This window comes from Linepithema humile, chromosome 4 (assembly GCF_040581485.1).
Source record: "Linepithema humile isolate Giens D197 chromosome 4, Lhum_UNIL_v1.0, whole genome shotgun sequence".
In the NCBI taxonomy this organism is placed as follows: domain Eukaryota; kingdom Metazoa; phylum Arthropoda; class Insecta; order Hymenoptera; family Formicidae; genus Linepithema; species Linepithema humile.
Window position 1 is genome coordinate 19984772 of NC_090131.1, and position 19816 is coordinate 20004587.

The following is a 19816-nucleotide window of genomic DNA, read 5'->3' on the forward strand; positions in this document are numbered from 1 at the left end:
TCGTTAGATATTTTTTATACGCCTGTCAAATGAAAAAAAAAAAGAAAAAACGGTATACGTGATCGGTATCATGAAATATTTTTTTAGTAATTACAGCTTTGATGGAAAACGAAAAAAAAAGACAGCATAGATTAGTCACTTATCAGAAAGATCTGCACGCTTAAATGAAAAAATAACATGAACTATAGAAATATTTTTCAAATATTAGGATAAAATAATTTTTTTACGGATTTTTTGAAAAAAATATTTTTCCCTGATATTGAATTAAAACGTTCTTCATCATTGCGACACAATGTTCAGCTCGTTCGCACACATATTCTGATCAGGAAAACACTTTTAACTTCGACGCCGCAATATTTAAAATTGCATTCACCGTCACACGTGCGACGCCGTCGTCCGACCATCGATATGCAGACGCGACATCGCCGAGACGATGGAGAAGAACTGAAAGCGTTCGAGTCGGTGAAATTTATTTTTCCGTCAACACGGTAGCGCGAAACGCGAATTTGTATTCATGCCTTGGCGAATGCACGAAGATGCATTTAACGATAACGTATCAAAGCGGATAAATAAAAGTGAAGAAAGCAGCATCTCCGCATTGAAGGACGTGTTTCAAATTAACGTTTAATGTAAAAGATAAATCTCTAACGTCTTATCATTGTTTATTTATTTTTTTGTATTCTCTATACTTTTAACAGTACTTTTTTTATTATAATTTTTACAATAAAAAATTAAACTTAATGAATCAAGCTTAAACTACTGCGCAATTATGCGTTCCAAAAATGATCTAGCATGGTTATAATCTCATATCGCAGATTCATCATGATTATGTCAACATTCAGATGACCGATGACTCTCAGCTAAAGAAGTTAATTCTTGAAGAGTCGTGAAGAATACGTGTTCATAACGCAGAGTAACTTTTGTTTGACGTGTTACGGTGCCGGAAAGTCGGCGTTCTCGATGACGGAAGTTCTTTCGACTGCTCTCTGTTGAGGGTTAATAAGATTATAAGCGTGATCGTTCGTGTTGAGTCCGGCTCGCTGTCGAAGTCGCAAGAACTACGAGCACGCGGCAGTAAGTGCGAAATATCGTGAACAATAAACATTTTCGAAAGTTTCTGGATTAACTTTCTTCTACTTTGCCGCTTCTATATATATGGACCAATTCACGGCGCACGCGAAGAGATAATCTATCGTCCGAGATACGCAACGATGTTCGTGACGCGTGCGCGAATCTTATTTATAATAATCTCATAATTCCGTAGCAAATTTTCCGCGAAACCGCGAGAATAATATTTTTATTTTCTTTTAGTTACGCACAAAAAAGAACTGTACTCGCATTCAGGCAAATTGGTCCAGCCGAAAACGAGATTAAAATCGCGATGCAATTCGACGAAAAAATACCATGTGCGGTGCACGCTGGTCGACATTTTTAACGCACAATACGGTAATTGTTTGTTGAAAAATAACGCGATGCACAGAAACGGGTCAACCAACCATTTATCACTGATGACAGCGTAATAATATTTTGAATCCAACATTTATTAATCAAATAACGCTCGACTATGTTTATTTATGCGATTTATCTGGAGCATTAAAGATCGCTGATTGTATTATCTCTTTATTTATAAATAAAAAAAAACACGGTGGATCTGAATTGCATAAAATAAATACAAGCGGAATATTTTATTTGTAAAAAAGTGTAGAAAATGTTATATTAATTAATACGTAATTACAATTGATGCCATAACAAAATATTATAATAAAAAACTGGTGAAAAGACAAATAATGTAACCGTGAACCAGAAGTTTATTAAATTTAAATACAACAAATTTTGCAGCAGCTGTGCAAATGATTGCAAAATTGCATGTTAAAAATGCTTATTGTTAAAGTCAAAAATTAAATAATTAATATTGCGTCAAAAATTTCAATTAGTTACAGCATTTGCACAACAATGGTTATTTATTTCTGAATGTCGATAAAAAAATAATTATATTATTATTTCTTGTGTACAATTAAAAATTATTTTATACACATTTGTATAGAAATAATTATATATATTTGGGTTTTTTAAATTTATGGCAATATTTGCGCTTTCTCTCCATCTTGATAATGACTATCAGTTCTTATCAGGATTATAGCACAGGTCGCCGGTGTTAGGTAACGATTAACACGTTGATCGACAATACAGATTGCGAAACTGGCTAAGACGGGCAAATGCAATATCGATGTACGGGCTTTAATAGTGGATGCGTAGGATTGATTGACAACCTAAAGCCGGCCGGTCGACCGACCGATGGATTTCCCGGTGTCCGCGAATGCACGCCCTATGTCTCTCTCTTTCCCCCTCCCCCTCCGGAGAGAAGAGTATTTGCGTATAGTATAATTGTTAAACCTTGCCGAAATTTTCCACAACCGGCAGATGCCGACGTACCCTCTGTCCCGTGACAAACACACGTCAGATATACGCGTTCCGCGAAACAAAACCGTTGTAAACGCGCTCACGTATAATCTCGCTTTGTACTATGTGCACTGAGCGCGATGCTACACTCTTCTCCCTCTCTCTTTTTATCTATATATTCTACTCGTTTAAATCTTTTGTTTCGTGTGCGAATTTTTGCATTTGTGCAATCATTCTTTCGCTCGTTCATTAAATAGCGAACCGCACGCAAGCTGTAATCCATGAAGCGGATTTTCGCTGTTCATTTTTAAGCGCACGCTTGATGAACTAACTTCACTCATTTATCATCGCGAACATGTCCAGAATTATTGGGGATATAAAATGTCCATTTTGATTCTCCGTATTTTATGTAGAGATCTAAAACTTGCGGGCGCGTTTGTCTTTTTTAGCGATCAATTGGCTAAAGAGTCGATTTAAAATAAAATATACGTCAAAAAACTGAGGTATTAGGAAAATATTTTACCTCTGCAGCAGCGGCTGCAATAGTGTCCATCTGGCTTTCCCCTTTCAAGCTCTCGGCAATGTTTTAATTTTTACTTCGTTATTAAAATAATTTTTTTTAAATACATCTATATATCTATTTGCAATTTTTATTCCTCTCTATTTTTCGCTTCTAAAAAAATTTGAAATGAAATACGGACTTACACTTGGCCGATATCGGCTCGGTCGGACCGATATTGCGCCATGGTAAATTCGAATTTCAAAGCTTCCATAGAGCTCGTTCACTGTGATCAATAGAGTCGTCAATATTCACACGTGTTTCTCGCTGAAAGTGCGCTAAACCTCTCGTGTGCGCACCGTCATTAATATGGCTGCGGTATTACGTTACATGCTGTAATCATATACGTAATACAACATGTTTGGTCACGATACTATTATTTGCTGGCCGATGAAGCGAGATAGGATGCCGGAGCTCCATTGCAGATTTGATACTCTTTACGTGAGAGTGCTCGCAATCAATTTATTCGATTTATACGTAATCCGAATCAAGAAAAGGTACATTATAAGGCCACTTTTATTTCTAATTTCTTTTCAAGAAGTATATGCTATGCAGAAGTATTACATATGGACGATATTATGCAAAAAGGTATTAACGAATTAAAAAGAAGTGGATTATACATAAAACTACTATATAAAGGTATTACATACGAACGGTATTATGCAAAAAAGAATTAACTCATAAATTGAAAAATAGGATTATACATATAACTGTTATATAAAAGCATTACATAGAGTATTATGCAAAGAATTAACAAACAAATTTTAAAAAGTAGATTGTATAATACATGTAACTGCATTAGACATGTAAAATGTTGCATTTTTAACGTAAGTTTAACGTAAACTCACAAAAGCATTACTTTTGAATAGATTAATCTATTTCTGCATGGCGTTCCATATCATGGCCTTGAACATTTATACATAGTTGTTATCGAAATTCCACCTTTGTGGATCAGATGACTGCTGAATCTCTCCATAACAGAGCCGTTCGTTGCGCGATTCGAAACCGCGACGATACGTACCGTTGTTTGCGCCGTTTTGCAACCACGCTCGAAAATTTACGACTAGCTGCGGGCTGGCGTTCAGTCGCGTCCAGAGTTTTAGCATGGCGCTCGCTCTAGCACGCACTAACTTCATCTGGTATACAACTGGCACGTTGTACACGTGTACATATTAGTGTACATTAAACGATTGCTGTCCGTAATATTTGCGAAAGATAGAACTGCAACAAACTATCTTTCAATGCTGACAACGTTGAGCGTTTCGGTGCTACAAATTTGTACAGCAGTATAGCGATTCGCAGTGTTCATTTATTCGCGGGGAGATTGGAAATATCCATTTGGAAAAACTTGCACAATATTTAGAAAAACAATATAACGGTTAAATTTACCGCATCTGCCGAAGTTCAATGAAAAATCAATAACTCGTTCGCGGGGATATCGACGATTGTCCTAAAACATTGACGCGCTAATTGTATAAATCTAATTGACGCTAATTGCACAAAAAAGCAAACAATTTAATAACCAATAGCGTGAAATTACGACAGATCGAATATAGAAATCTGGTTGAGATTCACGCGCGCGCACGGGATTTAATTAAATTAAACTGAAATTTACGTGCGCGAATGCGTCGGCCGCGGTTCTTCTATATTTTCCGATGATATGAAATCGCTCTTTCCGAAATATCTGCGGTTACCCGCGACACCATAACGCAAATAATGCCACGAATGAATTACGTGCGATCCCATCGGCGCATGAATAAAAATCGATCGCCTCGAAAGTGCGATATAAATTTCCAGATCGAGACTATGCCGAATGCACCTCCCTTGTCTCGCTCAGAAAGAAAGCTCGCGAATTCACGCGCGCATGATTACATTTTAGAAGAGTGAGAGGCAGAGTGAGGGAGAGACGGAGAGCGCAAGAGCTTCGTTCAATGCAAATATAGCGAGAACCCAGAAGCATATATCAGCGAAAGAATAATTCGTACGCCACCGGATTATTGCGCTGCGTTGGATACATGATCTCTCTTTGTCCGCAAAGCCGGCACATCACGCCGCGCTCTTTTGTTGCGATGGTTGCTTAAACCAATGTGATGCACGCTTGCATACTCATTGAACGCGCATTGCTGCCGTTCATTATACACACTTTCGCGAGGCTTAGACTCACCGTGAATAACTGTGCACGTGGCCTTTTTTAATCTACGAACGAACGCGTAATGAACGAACGAAAGAAATACGGAGGATTGTTCTGTTTCGCGAAGAATACGAGAAAAACAGCGAAATCTCCTACTCACGAGATTCGACTTGGAAAATTTCACTCAACACCTGCAGCACTCGACCGAAAACTACTGCGTTAACGCGCCCTTTCCAGGACGCGCGCGCGCGCTCCATGAAACCAGTAATCAAATTTGCACGCGTGCTTACTCGTGACTCGCTCCGCATGAAACTCGTTCTCACAACCCTCATTCGTTAGCTGATATATTATACCATCGCTGGCGTCGAGAGCTCGTTGCGAAAATTACGTTTCGCTGCAAAATAATCAACCTGCTCTTTTATTAGATATTTATTGCGTTTTGCGGTTGTTTAAATTCATTTAACAATCATAAAGAATTATCTATACTAGTCTCGGCGTTACTCTGCGTTTTATGCTTGCGATGATCGCGATACAACGCTGCTGTTGCTGCAAGTATTCCCATTAATATAAATTATAGCATAATAAAACGAAGTTGCAACGCGACAATATATATTACGTTTGCTTTGTATGTATATTCAGCAATTTAACATAATAAAGTAGTGGACAATGTGTAAACGGCATTTCATTAGTAATTAGAGCTAATTTACCTTTTATACTATTTATGTTTATTATATGAAGTGACTACCTGAACATATTTAGAATTAAATTATCTTTGGAAAACGAAATTAAACAAAATTATTTATCGAGTAATTGAACGTGCTCGCTGACTGCATCCGTTTACGCGGGTACGCGGGTTTAGCTTGTGCCCGCAGTACCCTGAGCACTATCTGTTAGTGTCTTCATCTGATTACTTTAAAAGCGCACCTTGACGCATCTCCTGGTTCGTTCGCAGAAAAGAGGATAAATTGAATTTCAGCAAGCGTGTAATACACCACCGCCGCGCGCTCGCGCTTGCGTTCCCATCGCTCTTCCGGCTTGTCGAAGAGTATCAGTGTTAAAATACCGTGGAGGTAATTAGCGTAAAGTTTGCCCGAGTCCAAAGTTTCGTCTTCCTCGTCGTTTCCTCAACGAGTTTATTTGCACGATCGATTCGAATACTGCAGCATAACACAGCATACCAGGTTGTTCCACTTCACCTTTCTAGAGATCGTGCATTTCGTGTGTATTTAACAGAAAAAAATTATTGTACGAAAAAAAATATTTTTTTAAAAATATACATGTTTTTTCTATAATATTTTTTTCCCACGTTTAAAATTTTTAGTGATTCTTGAAATTTTGAAAGTCAAACATTCTCAATGTATGTTTGCATCAAACCATTGCTGAATCAGTTACAATTGAAATGCAAAAAACGATGCTCTTGCAAAGCAAGATATTTATGATCTGGTACTTTTATAATGTGGGTTTAGTTTAATTCAACAACAGCAAAACTTCAATTCTAGTTTATCAAAGTTTTCCGTGCTATTTCTGCTTGCAGGCATTCAAGAAAAGTTGACTCCTTCAGAAGTTATCTGGAGGCGAGCTGCACCGCATGAAAGGTATTGTTAAATATTGTCAAATCGTTAGTTATGCATATTGTATTATCGTGATACCTCCGCGCGTGTTTCCAAAGTGAGAAAAAGTATCACTGTCAAAGGACCCGCATGGTAACTAATTAACGTGTAGAATCACTCTCTCGAAACTCTCTGGCGTTGTGCCTGTTCCGCGCTACGACGAGGCGAGTAAAATTCTGATAACGGTTAATTAATTAAGTACCTTCGAGTGGCATCGGTTCCCACGCGATAACACGGGTGACAAGAATTTGCCGATCGCGCAACGATATTAAATTTGGATGCGTGTAATTGCATATCCAGCATGTCAGTTACACGCACACACGAACGTTTGATAAATCAGAGGAAATAAAAATGTTAAACGTCCGCTGTTTTATATGCGATATTAAGAAACATGAGAAAAAAAATTGAAAATATCGGAATATATTTTTAAAATATTTAAAATCATATAATAAAATTGTGTATGAAACGTGAATATAACGTATTTTTGTGTAGAAATAAATTCTTAAAAATACAATAATTCAAAATTTTAAATATTGTATCAATAACTAGAAATGTCATAAATTTTACAATCACTACGTTGAAATGTGCTGTACAATCGGGTTATTAATTCTATCGGTATTTCTGTCAGAATAGAAAACGTAACGTGAAGAGAGCAGTTGACCCTTTGCCTTCGTAACTGCAGGTGTCGAATCGGAAAATCCGATTACCGAGCACGGATACGCGGAAATGATCCGGATAATCCGAATGCCCGCGAATATGAAGTGTCAGACGAGTTCGAGCGCCTTCGCGTTCGCCTAAATTATGCCACATTTATAAGGCTTGCCATTATTCCATCGTATTTTCATTTGGATTCACCGGTCTTACGAACCATATTACTCGCCTCGATTCGTTCGCTTCATCTTTTACGACTGGCGCGCCATTTATTATCCGCATTAATGCCGCGGAAATTGTTCTCGCGTTGCACGGCGAAGTGAAAAACTTGAAGTGTTTTGACGTTGATCGTCGAACGTGTCAATGTGGGTGGCGTGTATCGCGATGGAGCAAGTACTCGCGCGACACAATGTACGGTCACCGTCATTAATCTCCGTCAAGAGCTTGTTTTCTCAGCCATCGCGTCTAATCTTCAAAGAAACAAGGCCCATGTATTTAGTAGAGCCTTCATTATAACGACGCGAGAAAAACAGTTTTTCCATGTATCTAGCTTATACCGTCCCTTATAAAACTGTTAGAAAGTGGTCGAGAAAGTAATAAGAAGTCGTGTACTTTTTCTCGATTAAAAATTCCCTGGCGAAATGGGGTTTAGCGAGCTTTGATGACTAAATCTACTTAATTAAATAAAATTCGTGTTAAAGTCAAGTCTACTCGAAATTAATTGCAGATTTTTTGTTAACAAGTGATCATCTGCTTCTCTCTCTTTTTCTCTTTTCAATCTGCTCTAAGAGAGACAATCAGTTTAAAATTGCTTAATCTAAGATGAAAAGCAATCAAAAAGAGAAATGAAATACGCTTCTTGTGTCGCGCGATGAAATCCTATGTTAGTTCATCTATTTTCTCATATCGTTGCTCGAAATTGTTCCCGGTGCATCGGCGCGATCAATCCGAATCCAGGGTTTGTAAATTCCAAAAATTTTTTCCATCACGCTCGACACCGTTGATTGATTTTCCGAACGTTTCGCCTGCCGTATGTTTCGGATGTACAATCCGTGGAAACTGGAATCCAGCCGGTGCGAAATACTCGCTCAATTACGGATATTAATGCGGGCATTAATAGAATTTGTCGATTCGGAGCGTCGCGTCTCGTTTCAATGGCGCGCCCGCACGTCGCGTCGCGCGACTGGCCAAATAATCCGCGTCGACGCGCAGCCGGGGTGTCGTCTCCGTTTCGCCCGGGGTTGACGACCCATATTTATATTGCACGGCGAGATTTTGTTTTCGATCCACGGACAGGTTGAGCCGGCGTGGCAGTTTCCACAGGGGAATTCCCGCGAAATTCGTCGATCGGAACTGTGTTTTGCGAAATGACAGCTGAAAGTTATCGCCCACGACTGTTTCTTTTGCAAACTTGTGGCAAACGTCGGAAAATAAAAAAAAAAAAAAATAGTTAAATCGTGCCACTCGTGTCACCAAACAGCGGTCGTCGCTTCAAGATATCGTGCTATATGCAATACAAATTTATGGCGAGGTATTTTCACCGATGCTATTTATACCGGCAGTATTTATACCGCGTGTTATTTCTACTGTGAGCAGAAATAGCTGTTTATAACAGCGAGCGTATTTGCGCCTTAGGCTAAAGCAAGATTCATAGTATGCATTTTACAGAAAATGATGCTATAAATATCACTTTGCGGATTTACATTTTACATTTCATTGGAAAAATCTCTGCCAAATCATAAAAGGGAGGGAAAGAAAAGATATCGAATTTCTATATTATTTCCATCTTGTGCGAAAGAAATATTCTAATACACGTCGTCGCTCGTATTGTAATCGGCGAGACAACACGTGCCGTATATACATATCATCTTATCGTATTCATTATTTCTGAAACGCGATGCACTGTTGACATACGATAAATAAATCATCGTATTATTATACGGTCGATATAATGAGATTCACAGCGCGTATCGTTTTTTGATCGCGAGTTCGCCGATGTAATCACAAAACTGATTACGACCAGCGTGTATATGAAAATCATGAAAATCATAAGGACGCTTTTCATACGCCGTATTACATGAATTGCGAAATTATACCATCCGTATTTTCGCCGGATACATTGTTTCTCGATCGGATCGCTGGCGCGCAAGCGAGCGATACGGTTACATCGCTTATGATCGCCGTGGGCGGGATAAATCATGAAAATTGGAAAAGTGCGTTGGTATACGCGCGCTTCGTGCGTCACCGCATTACGGACCGGGCACTGCAAAATCTCGAGTCCGCTCATATTTCTATCCGCGATTTATGTGATTTGCGTTTTCCGTTGCATCGTACGTATACCACGCTCATTATCGGCGGATCAATCAAGCGGACTGCGGAGTACGGAAGCGGATAGAGGTTCACCCGCCCTCTTCCAGCGACATTTGTATCTCGCTCTGTCCGCAGATGTGTGTACAGATGCCCGGGTAATAGCGAAACCGACGCGGCGCCAGCCGTATAATACGGATGTATATGTTGCGCTTTCGCGTAAACGTCATATCGGGACGAAACGAGCGGACAAAGGTTAACGCGTTGCCGACTCATGCATATTCATAATCCAATTATGATAATAATTGGTGGGAATTATTTGAGCATATTTTACATCTACATAGCCGTGCGTGCGCGCGCGCGCGTTGTGTAGTTTCATTAAAGTAATTCGTTCTCGAGCGACCGATTATCATGAAATCCGGCGTTGTAATTAACGCGAAATGGAAACAGTGCAAAATCGCAATGCGACGACATTCGTTTTTTCCCCCTGTATCGTCACGAATTAACGCGCGCGAGAAAAATGGGACGCGTGTCGAGTCTCATTCAGCATGGCGAAAACTGCATTAAGTCCTTCTTAACTTTCTTCACAGCGCAGCTTTTTCCGGAGCTGTTCTTTACGACGAAAACACTGCGAATGTTTTAGGAGTGCCGCGTGAAAAATAAGTCTCGGATACGCTAATACTCTGTAACTTATTAAGACCCCGTCGTCCTATATGTCCCTCCGTCAGCTAAATTTAATTATGACGACGCTACTGCGTAACACCGAGGAAAGATTCCGGATTTTTTTTTAAGGAAGAAGGAACCCTGATGTATGCCAGGCACCGCAAAAACGTGGTCACGACACTTTTCGCGCTCGTCAGACACAGAGGTTGTATGTGAGACTTGTATAGCTGCACTATAAAAATGGCGTGACCCTTTTTTTCTCTTTAAATATGTATCACACGTTACTGCTGAGTTTCTGTGTGAGTGTCTCCTCGAGGCAGTAGCGCGTACGTCAGCTAGAATCAATTAAGGTCGTGAGAGTGCTTCACACGGCTCAAATCAAAGTCCCGGGATTCCCGGAGAGAAAGAAATACGTGCCTCGCAATGTTTCGCCGCGGCACGTTAAGCCGCACAACAAGAAAAATGCTTTCGTCGTCATAGTTGTAAGGCCAAATCCGCGCTTCACTTTATCTTTTCGCCGCCACGCCCGTACCTGTGTATACAATAAAAGTGGTACGAAAAAGCGATTCGTAAGAGCTTTTCTCAAGACAATCAACTCTCACTACATATCTGCTTACGTCGACAAATTTTATACTAATATTTGTTTTCTGCAAAAAAAAAGAAAAAATCAGAATTTGCACCAAACGTAATAATTGAAAACTTTTATTCAGCAATTAAGATGTTAATTTAACGGAATTAAACAATATTTCTCAGAGAATATAAATCACAGAATATTTAAAAAGTAATAAATTTAAATATTAAAAAATCTAAAAATCTTAAAAAATTTTATCTTGAAAAGTTAAATACACTTGAAAATGTAATGAAGATGTTAAAATAAACCGTGTTAAAACCGTCACTGCACCAATTGCATCTCTTTGCGCGGCACAGTCGGAATATTTTCATCCCAGTGCGTTGGACGTTCTACAAGGATGCGGAACGGATTGAAATTTGGTCGCAATAAGCGTCAACCGCACCGACATGCTGGTACTTTTTCCGCCTGGCGGAAGCCGAAGATTTTTACGCGTCTCCGTACCGAAGCGAACCGTCGCGGTTCGTTCGCGCTCATGAATACAAATTAGTCCACCGCGGGTGGCGTCGTCGAGGGACTTGCGGAAACCCAACGACATGCTTGAATTAAAAAGGGACGAACAGAATGGCCGTTTCTCCCGATGCGTAATTATGACCGACCCAATTCCCGCGTGCGCCGGAAGGAGCCGATCGATCGATCCGTCCGAGCGATTATTGCGAGACTATTTATCACACGATATAGATCCCTCGTGGCTTGATATAGTTTCTAAAATTACTTCATTTTTATCTTTAAACTGCTTATAAATATTTCAGAAATTGTTTAAATGTTTATGGTTTTATTCAATTTATTTTTTAATTGCTAAAAAAAAATCTTTAATTAAATTTATTATATCTGATGCTGAATCTATTTTCTTTTTTGCTGTAAATACTGTAAAAAAAATCTTATACGTAATTTATACATAATATAAATATATAATCATTCATGAATTATTATTGGAGTATTCCTGAAAGTGTTTTCTTCAATGTCTTAATTAAATTGTCTACCATGATTCTAGAAATAGTGATAGCTCACATTTTCTCGAACTGATTGTCCATAGTTCAGAATAGGCGTGGTCGATCAATCCCTCGGACCTCTCTCTGCAGCAAGTAGAGAGAGCGAAAGAGAGAGGGGGGGAGGGGGAGGGGAAAGAGAGAGAAGGAGATTCAGCTTCGTTATCGCAGCACGTTATACACCCATACTCCCGCGCGCAGCTCCTTAATTACACGCCGATGTTCCGTAAACAACAAGATCGCGAGATTTTAATTGCTCCTCGTTCGCAATAGCCGAAGTGATCTCTCACGTGTATTCGTCTAGCACCTGAAGCGATGTTCCGCATAACCTGGCAATACTTGTCCCGCGCGCGCACGCTCACCTTATCATCGTTTGCGAATACCGCGCGAGCAATCGCGGTTAACGATCGATCGCGTTTGCTTGCAAACCTCGTAAGAATCAGTGAGTATGCGACAATGTGCAGAAGGGTGGCGAGAAGGGGGGGGGGGAAGGGAGTACCTCTCCGCGAAAAACCGGATAATGACATAGTAGGTCAGGTAGTAGAACTGGAGTGCCGGCACTCGTCGGCCCGGCTCGCGGTTGTCGTCGCTTCGTTCGAAGCGGAAAATGGATGAAAGGTGAAGTTTGTAATATCCGTTGAAAGCCTGACGAGCCGCTGGATGGATGCTTCGAGAGGGCTGATGAAACTACCACCCTGGTGCGAGATTGGGAGAGGGGGGAGGAGGATGAGAAGATATAAGAAGAATAGACGGACGGGTAGGATGGGAGAATGGAAATTCTCGTCTGTATACATATATTTAGTCATCTCCGACGGATCATGCGCGTCATTTACGCGCGTTCCTAGTCATATTACAAATATACATATATTCACGGGGCACTCTCAAGGCACTTGGCCTTAATTTTACTAGCAGATTACTTGACGAATGAATTCAAAATCCGTTCGCCGTGGTGGAAATTGTCGTGAGAAACCAATATTCTAATAACGCGTGTAGAATCTGTTTGAAATGAAATACATAGTAAGGTTTCGTTAATTAAATGCCGTTTCGAAAGCTCCATTCGCCGCAACTCTCACAGCTCTGTTGGACAACAATTATACATAATAAATGCAGCGGTTCGATAATAATGCCGTCAGAGATAATTATATTAATAATAGTAATGATATGTGCGATAATATTTACGGTGTTATTTTACGCACCTTTGATTATGAATTATGCAACTTGCTGAGCATTATGATGTACACACATGACATTTATTTACATATTTATTTATATTGATTTTATTACTAATATCAATACAAATACGTGCGACGCGAGTAACATGCGCCGCATCTAAAATGCGTACTTATAGAAAATTCTATAAATAGCATGTTAAAATAAAACAGATACACAACTTCCTCGAGAATGTCCACACAAGTTATCTACCGGCACCAAGTTACCACAAACTTTTAGTCGAGAAAATTCACTTGCAACCCAACAAGCTCATGGGAAGACCGCGAACTCCCTTCCAACCTCCAACAACTCACTCACAAAATGAGAAGATGGTTGAGACAGCTTAGGAGAATTAGAGTTGCTTATACTAAGTTTTGAGAAAACAAAAGTATCTGTGATTTCTCGAAAAGTTATCTGGTATTGCAAATGTAATAGACTCTGTTAGCCAAACTCTCTTACTTTGAACAGCAAACAGATCATTATTTCTTTATATACAGCCAGATTTTTATTTTTATTCTATTTTCAAAAGAAAATAATACAGAAGCAGAAATATGTATATGTCAAGATTGTTTCGCGAACATTTGATAGAAGCTGGGATATTCGTCGGTCGATTGTAGAAACCGCAACACACAAAGACACACATGCAGTGTCACGTCACTGGCGCAAAACGTCCGCATGCATTTGCAATTCTCAGCTCAAACATACCTGCAATTAATACCGGCATTGTTAGTAGTTCGGCGTAAATACGTATACACAGATGTTGACGCGCGCAAACATCTTGCAATCGCGAAATTTCAATTAATTCTTCATTAATAAGAGACGAGAGAAATTACAGATGTACAAGCTAATTTAACAAAAAAGTGATTCTGGAGAGATTGACGGCCGAAAGCGGACTCGGGGCGATTCTCGATTTCGCTGTTTTACGCGAAACTTGGTATTTGCGCGCGTATCTGTGCGCTGAAAGGCGCCGAAGACGCGAATGCCGTTACGAAAGACGCGGAGAAACTGCGAGAACTCGCACCCACAGATATACTGGTTGTTTGATTGATCGCTTGACTTAAATCCAAAGTGCCGGTTCTCGGCAATTATCATTCGACCCGGCTCTCACGGAATCGTTCGATCACTTAAGTATTCCTAGGTAATTAACCCCCGGGTGCAGCGAATTTGAGAAACCGCAAATGCGTTGGGCTGCTTCCGGGCCCACACCGTCGATCAGAGTTTCAATCGAATCATTGGGCGCGATTATTGTATTTCTTCCTAATGACCGGGAAACGTTTCCGACTCGTAGTTCGGCACCGAATCGCTCGTATAACGATATACCCCAATCCTATCGATCGTAACTGCACTCGCCAAACTGCAAACCGACGAATAATTTGCAGATTACTGCGCTATTGTACAAATTGATGGCCGTATAAATTGTTTAAGGTTAAAAACAAGCAATTACAAAACAAAATTTATTAATGAAATACATTGTACGAATATTATACATCAAATTTCGCTTCAAATAATAAAACTCATAAATAAATTATTCAAAAAGTTTTTATCACTGATCGAGAATAATTTCATGTTACATTTAATGGTTCATTTTGGATAACTATGAAGTCAGTTAATTAAGGAACGAACAGTGATATCCAATCTCGTGCAAAATGGTAAATGTGATAGCGTACATTTCGCCGTGAGTCGTAAAACAATTTTCAACACTAGGGACTTTGAGGGATTGTTGGGCGAAGATCGTTCTGAGTAATTAAAACTTAGCGCAGTAAGATGCAAATTATTTCAACTCTCCGACTCGTTATACAGATTCATTTCTGTACGATATATATTACTTCTCTTTTGCCTTCGTAGTCCCGGTAGATCGCGCGATTGCTTCATAGAATTATATCTCGGCTGGATGTTCACTCGTTTTTAATCGGCATTCCTTTTCTAATTCTACAACTTTGACGATTAAGTCTGAAGACTACGAGGAAAGGATATACAACCGGAATTTATTAAAAAATGAATCGTCCTTCATGAATTATGTGACTATCTACCTTATTAAATTAATAAAATAAATCATTAAATTTTAAATAAATTATTTTTTGCAAGATCAAGAAATATTGTATAAGCGATTGAAATAAACTCTTATTTAAAAATCATAATAGCACAAACATTTTAAATAGTTTGTTGCAGACTAATATTTTGCGTGGTAATTTTTATATTTGCGCATATATTCTTTTTCTTTCATTTATCAAAACTAGTTATTTTAATACCTGCAATTGGAAAAATACGAGAAAAATAGGATATCAATATACGTAATCGAGCTTGAATAACATGTTACAGTTAAATGTCCGGCATTATTTTCAACTTTGTGCAAACTTTACCAAGCGGATCAGATCGACGGAGGATTCATGTACCGGAGATTTAATTGAAGCATTCGTTTGATCACGCTGTTTTGATAATCAACGCGCAAAGTTTACTCTCAGGCAGAGTGCTGCCGAAGAAAAAGTGCGTTTTGAAGATCCGCAAACAACTAGAGATATTTCGTGAATTAAAGAGATTTAAAATTTAACGAGTGCCGCGGGTTAAGAAATGCCTTTGCTTGCGCATGGTATTCTTCATCCCATCTCAGACTTGTTTATCTCTAGCCGGGACGTTTGTGTGTAATTGGTGCATCTGAGTAGCCACGGGAAAAGGCAGAGAAGAGTCGGGACGAGACGCAGTTAGAGCCGGGAGAAGGAGAATGAGCCGCGCACGCGGCACGCTGTTGCATTCTCTCTCCGCGTAATGGAAAAAGTTAAAGGACCGTCGGAAGAGAACATTTTTATAAGCAACCACAACTTTACTCGTTAAACGACGGGGTATCAAAATAACTGTCTTTTCAACCGAGCAACCGTGCTATTAGAACTCTCCAAGAGGGCGTTTTGGATTAATTTACCGCAAGTTATCGAGATGTATCGTAAAACGGATATTTTAATGCGTTATTCGCATAAAAACATTACATTAAAAGAAAAAAATCTTTCTAATTGAATGTGTGAATATAAGTATACATTCACAGATTACAAAGACAGTGTGACGCGCTTCGACAAATCATAAATCTGTGCGTTATTATGGCTTATATATGACGTTATGAGACAGGAAAAAGCTCGTTCATCGTTCGTCGGCCTATCATACCACGAACGCTATAACTTTTTATGCAGATGAACCGCTATTGCCTGCGCGCAGCCTCTTTACCTCGTAGCGGCATACTAAACGCGTTATTATGCACAGCGTACAATATCGCTCGGCTGCCTTTACTTGTTCATCACTTATCGCAGCAGTGGTACGCGGTTCCCCTTTACGCATATTAAATTAAAACGCAAACGTATAAAATGTTTGACGCGGTCGAAATTGAACGAAGTCTTTCAAAAGCCTCGGGGAATGTATAGGTCTCTAACCTGTCGTTTCCGTGTAATTTCATCGGAAAAACCGGACGAGAAATGACACCCGTCGGATATTGGGAACTCTACGGGAACTTGAAGTACTGCTACGAATGTTGAAAAATTAAAAGTGAATACGAGATAAACCGAATATCTACTAAATTGTTTAATTTTTTCCTTAACTTTTCATGAACCTGCTGCGAAAAAAGCGCGTCGTGTGTTTTTATGAAACTCCGACATGACGTCTCAATGCGATTTTGCCGATGCAGCCGTTTTGCGCAATGTAATACTGTTGTATTTTCAATATGCCTTTAAATGTATTAAATCAAAATTAAAGTGATGCGAAAATATTATATTGACGTTTATATTACACAGCGCGGTTTGATCTGTAAAGCTATAAATTCCGTTAAACGGTAACATATAGCGGCGAATACGCGAACTTCAAAGCTTCGCAATTTAATTATGAAATATTCACATCGGGGAGCGTTTGGTTGTCGGATTGCGCATTTGAGTTTTACTAGTTTCGAATATAATCGTCTTTGTCGAGATATATAACACAAAGTTCCTGGAAATGGTCTAATCTTTGCTAGGTTTTATGACCGCTCGTACAATTTTTCACGATCCCGTCGTGATAACGCTTTTAAAGGTCGCTGGTTTTACTGACAAAGAACTTACGATGATGCTAATATTTCACAGTCACCATATTGTGCGAAATGATAAGTCACCGGAGTCGTCTTTAAGCACTTAATGACGTCACCGGAATACAGCAATCTGAAATCCGCATTATCCGATTGTCGTGTCGGAAATTTAAATTGACGAGTGCAAGCGCCGCATATACGAAGTATATACTCATGTTAACGTTGTAATTTTACTAACGTCCGACGAAAACTACTGAAATCTCGGTCATAAAAAACGATATGATCGGTAAGAAAACTTTCACAGTTTGCCGATAGCGCGCGGAAATATACGACATTCGGCGATCGTTAGCGCAGAATTTTACCGGAAGTACGCTTTGCATGTACGTCATATATTCACAATCGTATCCAGTTGCTCGCTTCCGAAAGATGGAGCTCCGCAGGCTTCTTTTGCCTTCGGCTATCGCCGATACTTCTCTTTCAGGGTTTCCGTATCCTAGAATTTCCAAAGAGAGAGAGAGCTTTCGGCTAACATTCGCGATAACGGCATGCTCTCGCTAACCTTTCGAGCCTCGCATAGAGAGCTCGATATGATGTACGAGCCCTGAGCTGCGGCCTCTTCCGCATCCACCTCATCCTCCTCTCCTTCCCACAAGCAAACTCGCGTGCGGTTAGGCATCCGCCTTTCTGGGACGAACACGTGTACAATGATGTCGGGCGGCGGTGGTCAGCGCGCAGTGACGCCGGTTTCAGCGTTTCGTAACGCGCATTCTTCCGTGATATGCCTCGGTAGTATGCAGTTTGTGTATGCAAACGACTCGGCAACAATAACTCGCCACGTTGCGGCAAGGCAGGCTTTAGAATTAATTTTTAATGTCCACGAATCTTAACTGAAATTAATGTCACATATTATCCCGTGTGAATGCTTACGTGTGTCATAAATATTATATCGTTAGAAAGTTGACATATTGAAGAAACCTTGTTCACTAAAGATATTGTAACATATTTTATCGTTGTTGTAAAAATAAAATAAAAATGACATTTGAGTTTAATTGACCTGCAGGCGGGAGAATGCAGTTCACGTGTACCGCGAGTTGTTTTTATGCGTTATTTGCATTTCTCTGGGGAAACTCTGTTTTTGTACCTTGCTTGATACAAATACAAGGGGAGGACTCAGTGCGTTGCGCTCGATTCGCGAGGTCGTACCAGAAGTTAACTCGCTAAAATAAGATACGCGACTCCACCGGCTCTTCGCGTATGCGATTTATGTAAAAGCATCGCGCGATAGAATTTTATTTCTGCCGCTACTACAGGTAGCACAATTTGGTAGTCTAATTTTTCAACAAACTCATATTCTTGCGCGGTTAAACTTTATATGCGCGTGTTGATGCAGTAACAATTCGTGCGGTAATATTTAACGTTACATTCGAGTAAATTTCAAGTGGCCGACTGTGTAAATTGTGAAAATAAACAGTGTCGAGTAATATAATAATTAAAACATTATATTTGTCTTATTTACGTTGCTCATCAATTTTACGCAAACGAATAATTTATTTAATTAATGGTTGCTACATAAAACTCTTGATTTGACTTTTGCCTTTATTTTACAACATACATTTGTTCTCTTTTCTACTACTACCAATTTTCAAATATTTTTATATGAACCATTCCATGCCAGTTTTTATATGACGGATTTTATGTATGACAATATAAAATGATCCTCCTCTTGCACAAGAGAAAGATCCATAACTACATCAAAGTTTCCTCCGGAAGTTGAGTGCTTGAAACTTTATGTCGGGCAGTGGATATCACATACAATTAGAGACCAAAGATGTCCTTCCTTAAACTTTTGTTTCAAGTTCAGCGGATTTTTTTTATTCTGCATAATAACGCCGGTATCATCTTTCGCGATATATTACCTTTACTCGAATATTTATTGAGACGTTATGAACGTTGCAACCAATATAAGAATAACTGGCTAATATTTTTTTTAAATTCGAGTTTCAGTTTTTTCAATTCTTTCAGGTAAAACACAATTTGAATTGCATAGCTAAAGGATTTCGGACTTACGTGGTTTCTGAACTCGCCGAATTAATTTTTACTCCGAAAATACCAAATTAGTTAGACTTTGACTTGAGTGGCTGAGCGGTCAAAAGAAGCGCGGGCCAGTCGTGGCTGTAAGTGTCGAGAATGCAGAGCACGATTTACCGCGGTGCAGCAACACGTGCCTAGCGATCACGCTCGTCTTCTAGTTAACCACTCTCCGTAGAAGGCCGTCTTTGTCCACGTTTTGTGATGTGCGGCTACATCCGCGACTGCAGCGAACGTGCCGGGAGTGTAAAACGCGGAACTTGAAGCACACGGCGAGAGTAGGTAGGTAGGTAGGTAGATGTATAGCGCGAAGGAGAAAAGAGAGAAGAGGCCGCGCGCGCGGTACCGGTACGTCTCTACCTACAGGTTGTTGATTTCCGGCATTCATGCCGCGGTCGGCTTGTAGAATTAGTTCATCGTTTTTCAATCGAGCGAGCTGACAAAGCGCGTGACAAACCGACCGGAATAAATCGGTATTGCGTTTTGTAGCTTAATAAAGCCATTAGATTATCGAACGCATTGAACGGCCGGTTCCCGGTAGCGGTGGC

General features: G+C 39.7%; 2 protein-coding genes across 2 annotated transcripts in view; one reads left to right on the forward strand and one right to left on the reverse strand.

Moving 5' to 3' along the window:
* LOC105672893 (neural cell adhesion molecule 2) overlaps positions 1-19816 on the reverse strand; it is a 197873-nt gene that overhangs the window by 143948 nt on the left and 34109 nt on the right. The window lies entirely within an intron of this gene.
* Positions 1-19816, forward strand: part of Dhit (Double hit) — a 216330-nt gene that overhangs the window by 33180 nt on the left and 163334 nt on the right. The window contains exon 4 of the mRNA XM_067354550.1: positions 6625-6685. The gene's annotated coding sequence lies outside the window, so the exon portion shown is untranslated. The remainder of the gene's footprint in view (positions 1-6624; positions 6686-19816) is intronic.